The sequence below is a fragment of the Colias philodice genome, chromosome 11 (genome assembly GCF_061535455.1).
Source record: "Colias philodice isolate Cphi_HAF_F1 chromosome 11, ilColPhil1 Martin Lab GWU primary, whole genome shotgun sequence".
Classification (NCBI taxonomy): domain Eukaryota; kingdom Metazoa; phylum Arthropoda; class Insecta; order Lepidoptera; family Pieridae; genus Colias; species Colias philodice.
Genome location: NC_143096.1, coordinates 2322707 through 2328706, shown reverse-complemented (window position 1 = coordinate 2328706; position 6000 = coordinate 2322707). Strand labels below are relative to the sequence as shown.

At 34.6% G+C, this 6000-nt stretch overlaps 1 protein-coding gene across 2 annotated transcripts in view; it reads left to right on the top strand.

Annotated features, from left to right (window-relative positions):
* Positions 1–2427: 2427 nt before the first annotated feature.
* ko (Stork-head domain-containing protein knockout) overlaps positions 2428–6000 on the top strand; it is a 139878-nt gene continuing 136305 nt past the window's right edge. For both annotated transcript variants that reach the window (XM_089700494.1, XM_089700493.1), the window contains exon 1: positions 2428–2800. The gene's annotated coding sequence lies outside the window, so the exon portion shown is untranslated. The remainder of the gene's footprint in view (positions 2801–6000) is intronic.

The following is a 6000-nucleotide window of genomic DNA, read 5'->3' as shown; positions in this document are numbered from 1 at the left end:
GGGGTCCGGGTTATCAGCGGTTAAATGTTAATCGTGCGAACTGAAGAGAAGGGAGCGTGCGAATTGTACGTTTCGTCACAATTGTACCGAATCACTTCTGGATGTACTTTTAAATATTTACATCTGTAAGCTTGTTGCAAAGAGGAAAAATGTTGCTTACGAATATGTTTATGTCCCCCCAATAAGTTCAAGGGGGTTACCATAATGTCTTAAAGCACTATTATATCCAGTGTGTAAAAGTGACAAGGCTATGATATAAAATTATCATGTTGTGTTATCCTGTAAATGTTTGTCACAATTGTAATTTTTATTTGTTATATTATGTACCCTAGCTATAAGTATTGTTGTGACTAATGTTGGATGACCTAAATAAATAAAATAAAAAAAATAAAATAATAGGACGTCTAGCGCCATCACTTTTCCACACTGGAAATAATACTGCTTTAAGCCGTCATGTGGTCCGCCAGGAAGTATTTACAATTTGAAAACTCTTTCACCAACAGAAAGCATAACAATATACTATTCCTGAGTGAAATGGGTTAATTTTTGTTTTTTCGCAGGTCAAATTAGGCGGAGTCGCGAGCGAAGGGCTTCAATATAATATGTATTATACATATATGCAGTTATTTCTTTAAGGGCAGGATATAGATAACTCTAGAGATTTTGCCGATAATGTAAATAATTATTAATATTTATGGATATGTAAATACATGAATTGTGTTATAATTTGAATCATTAAATAGGTGATGAATTATGTTACTATTTTAGTAATTTATAAATAATAAAAAAAAACATAATAAATTTAAGTCATTATGGAATTGTAAATGCAACGTTTTTTGAAAATCGTTTCAGTTACAATAGATAAAGTTATAAGCAAGGTTTCGGAGGTCGTGACTCTAGTTTATTATAAAACGGTACATAATCTTATTGTCCACTTCGGGTAAGGTGAAACGTCTCTATATCTATAATTTGTAACGGTTAAACGTTTAAGTCAGGTTAGTAAGTGTTGAATTATCCACGATATCTTTGTTATGATACCTACAAATAACAAATGTAAAATTCACGAATTTATTCAAAATAAATCACATACGTTTACCTAACTACCTAATATATATGTCACGGCTAAAGGTAGGTGAGAACATAAACTTAAGATTAGCCGGCTAAACTTAGGTTTATTTTCGACGAGGTGTTAATGTTAGTTTGTTCTATCTTTAGCCGGCTAAACTTAAGTGTAACCGCAGGCCCGTGGCTAAAAATGTCGGGGTGGGTAGATTTGGTTAGCGCCGGGCCGGTGGAGGGCTTGAGGGGCCCGCACAGTGCCAGAAAACACTCGCCCTGTTCCTTACATGTATTATAGTAACCAAATCTACCCACCCCGACTCAGGGCAGAAAGCTGGTGGCTAGGTTAGGTTAGGTTAGAACTCTTAAGACCCGCACGAGCCGAGCGAGCGCAGCGAGCGTGCTGCGGCAGCAGCCGGCGAAGTGCCAGAAAACACTCGCCCTGTTCCTTGCATGTATTATAGTAACCAAATCTACCCACCCCGACATTTTTAGCCACGGGCCTGCGGTTACACTTAAGTTTAGCCGGCTAAAGATAGAACAAACTAACATTAACACCTCGTCGAAAATAAACCTAAGTTTAGCCGGCTAATCTTAAGTTTATGTTCTCACCTACCTTTAGCCGTAACATATATATTACCCACCCATAAAATATACTTACAAAATATTTAACGAAACTTTTTAAGTTGCAATATATCATTTATAATTTTATAAATCAACAATAATAAATAAGCATCAACATAACGATTGTAGAGTCACCTTAATAAAGTCTCATCGTGAAGTAGAGCAGCCTCGGTGAATACTGATTATTGGTAATAAATTATTTAAAGTAGTTCTTTATGATATTAAATAATTTTTACGATGTTTAAAATTCTATTCGTTCCAGTTGTTCCAGTTCCAGAAAAAATAAATTATACAAATACATATATTTTCAATGCACATATTCCTGTTGAAAAGCTTAAAATAAGGCTTGTTTAAGTTCAGTGGCCTCATAAAAGGAGTGCGGATTCTTTAGGGCCCTCACCAGACGACGAGAACAAAAAACCAATTTCATAAAACTATGCACCGACTGCATGTAGGGCCACAACAATAAATGAGCAAACCTACAGAACCTGATGCCTGGTCAAAACAATCCACTCGTTTTTATTATTAAACTATTTTCAATTGTCCCCTATACATATTACAGCCCGAATAGAGCGCACTTCGTTATATACGTTGAAAACGCGCAATGGAACGCGCTCTACAAGCTTTCATTCATAGCGCTTTATTCATGGTAGAGGAATCTGCAAGTTCGTCACTCACACAGAAGCATGTGTGACGTCGAGGAGGCTTCGACTGCACACTTAAAATTAACTAACATCTCGCGGCAGTCTGCACTGTGCCGCCGTTCGAATAGCACGTGTCGCCCGGCGCCGCGACGCCGATCCTCCGATCGCGAAAAAAGTTTAACACACGAAACTTTCTTAAGACTTTCCTTTCAACACGAATACTGTTGAACTGGAACTGTCTGTTTTTCATCCGGCAAACGTTGAGTGACCTTACATTAAACCGGAATTCGGTATCCCAAGAACGAGTTTGGTCTCCGGTCCCGTGGCAGGACATTCGTGAAGTGAGAACTTTATTTTCAGTGCTGTGATCAGTGTCTGTGACTGGATTATCCGTTAAACAGATAGATTTAAGGAGGACTAGTCCCCGCCTCTTTAGGTCGGCTACATAAATAATAGTGCTGCCAAAATTTACAGTAAGTTAATTCACAGCTCTATGTCTCTACATTTTATTATTTATCTTAATAAATTGGTATCGGTTGTAACTGTTTGGTCAGTGTTTGCGTAATAGTCCTTGCCCTTGTCAAAATAGAACGGACACGAATGAAATAAATAAAATAAGCCGTTTTTTAACACAGCGTTTCGCATAATGATTACAGTACAGCAAATTATTATTATTGTTCTTGTTTAAAAAGAACAAAAATATATCGATGATAACGATTGTTTTATTAAGATCCACAGATAAGATAAATATGAAAACAATTGAATAGGAATTGAAAAGACGTAAGAATTAGATCGAGATGAAGCAAAACTCTAGACAATAGAAAATAATAACGTTACGCGACGTTAAGACGATTACGTAAAATATGCATACAAAAATTCATAATCTGAATATATTACCTACTTATCACTGCGATGTGCCCGTTAGCTACATAAATGCGGGTGAGATGTAAACGTGAACCGAAATGTGGAATAAACGAGACACGAAAGACATCGATGTTTTTTTAACCAATTTGCATATTTAGATGACTTAACGCGTGGCCTCGACCGTGGAACATCAATCGAAAGTGCCATGTGCACCGACGAATCAATTCTCCGAACAGATGATAAAATAGAACAACAAAAACTCTTCGCAAACCTTTTTAAATTTCCGAACGAAATTTGATCTCCGACGTAAGTTTTTTCTTCAGAGAAATTCACTTACTCGCGAACAATTGTCGTGAACTTTGCTTGATCTACTAGACCTCGACATTTTTTGTTACGTTTTTCGTTTGGCCTCGATCGCCACCTTTGTATTTCATATCGGATTTAAGTTTTCATTTCATAACTGTATTTCGTTCTGCTTCTTGCTCTCGTTTTATTAGCCTTTGCCATATTACTATTATATTATTTATAATATACGATTATATACCTGATCCGGATATTTTATGAGTTCTCTTCGACATTAAATTGAAAATGTTTAATTGCTTTGAAAGATAGAGTTAGTTAAACTCTTTAGAATCATTAAGAAAAACTAGTCGTGCGACTCCAAAGCGGAATTCGTTACGGATTCGATATCACTTACAATACATTGATTATAAATTATATTATTAGAAGTTATATAAAATTGTAACATTGTTGTTTACAATTACATTGTGATTGTCAAATTATTTTTCCTTAATTCGAGAATAAGCTTAAACTTTCTCAAATTTATTTGTATTATAATTAAAAATGTCTCTAATTATTGTAAAGTACAAAAAGTTATATATTGTAATTAATGATTAGAAGTTGATAGACAACAATTTAGACAACCAGCAGGTATTTGGTTGCAGTGAATTTTTATTTTACTTTAAATCCCAGCTGACTGTTTCTAATCTGAAAAAATCTGTTTTTTATTCCAACGGTAAGACAGTATAACAATTGTTTAAAAATACATGTCAATCAGCAATCTGACGTGGTTATCGCGATGGTGTAACTGAGTGTAAAAGATGTCGAGATAGCGCTCAAACATGTGAATTTTTACAGTTAACCGATTCGAATATTATTTGCGGAAGTAAAATTTTACTGCTGTTATTTAACTCTTAATGATTCATATAACTGTGGTGTAGGAATTGGAGTACGCATTGCTAGTAATAGGAAGTTCAACTGTTTTTTTTATCAATAAAGTCAGTAATGATTAATGGTCACGCACCATTTTCTATGATTATATTGTTAAAAAATAAACATTGTGCACCGAATTACGCTAATTCAGTTAACGCAAAAAATACTTCATAATTTAAAAATAAATATTATAAGGCACTGAAATAAATTCTTCTATCGTAGTCATTATTTAAAAAATAAAACGATTTTCATTTGCTTATGTCTAAGAAAAAATTATAATTACAATTTTGTAAAAATCTAAATATGACCTAACACAATTCATGCAATCCATCCTACCAATAAGGCTTCTTTTTAAAATTGAATGCAATGAGTTCCTAATTGAAAAGGTCATGAGCAAGAACAATGGTCCTTTCAGACGCTGATATTGCCGACGAATCTGCTGGAGCTTATATTTTGCAAAACGTTAAAAAAAATCTCGACATTTAAAATCTTCATGCACAATAAGGAAAATAGCATCAGTCGTGAAGAGGTGTTTCTAATACGTTGTGTAGAGATTTATCTAAACTATTATTTTCATTGTATAAATGCTCAAACTAACTTTGTTTAGAAAGCCGTGTCAGAATGGAAGTAACGAAACTGAATGCCTTAAATTTGGGTAATTTTTGGAAATGGAATGTTTTTCTGAAATTTCCGGATTTTTTCGAAAAACAAAGGCGAGAGATTTTTTCGTACACGCATTGTCTTACGCCACAAGAACCTCGGCATATTGCAGATGTGAATGACGCTCTCATCACAGTTCGTACGAAATCATGCCACGACTTCTAAAGAACTTGCTTTGTATGAGAATTTTGAAATGTTTTCGCCTGATTACCCATCTTTGGATTCCGAATTCACTTCCAAAACTAACACACATCTCTTATGGTGTCTATCTATGTAATCAATAGGCAGTAAAGGCTTATATAGATTCTCTAAATTGTTCTTAAGTTCTAAATCCAGTTCACGATTGAGCAACTCAATAATCCTTTTGTCACTCGTTACAATACCCACTTGTTTATGTCCAAATTGCTTCAACTAAACGTGTTATATCTTAATATGCCGATTTGTCATGACGCAATTGTCAAATTGTTAAAGCTTAGCATAATATTACTGGCTATTCAGTGCGATCAAATATTGATCGACCTTGTGCTTATTATAGCACTTGCAAGCGTTAAGAAACATGTGTCGTTTGTGACAAGTTGTTCCATCAGAGAGCACGCCTTGACATAATATGTGATATTAATGTGATTTCGGTTTCGCATTGTTTGGCGAATGTAACAATTTCGATGATTGATACTTCTGGCTTGGATGTATTTAATACGTAGTAATTACCGACTGACATGACATTGACTGTATTTGTACAGCTTTTAAGATATTTTTGTCATTCTTTGTGGCAATCACAGTACACAGTAAATGCAAGTAAAATAATTTCTGCCGTTCCATTCTGCTATAAAAGAGGTTTAAATACCGTTTGCACAAAGTTGTTGAGTGTGAAAGAAATATTGCAAAAGCTTATTAAAGTAAACACATTTCAAATGAAAACACGCGTATTTCCATTGAA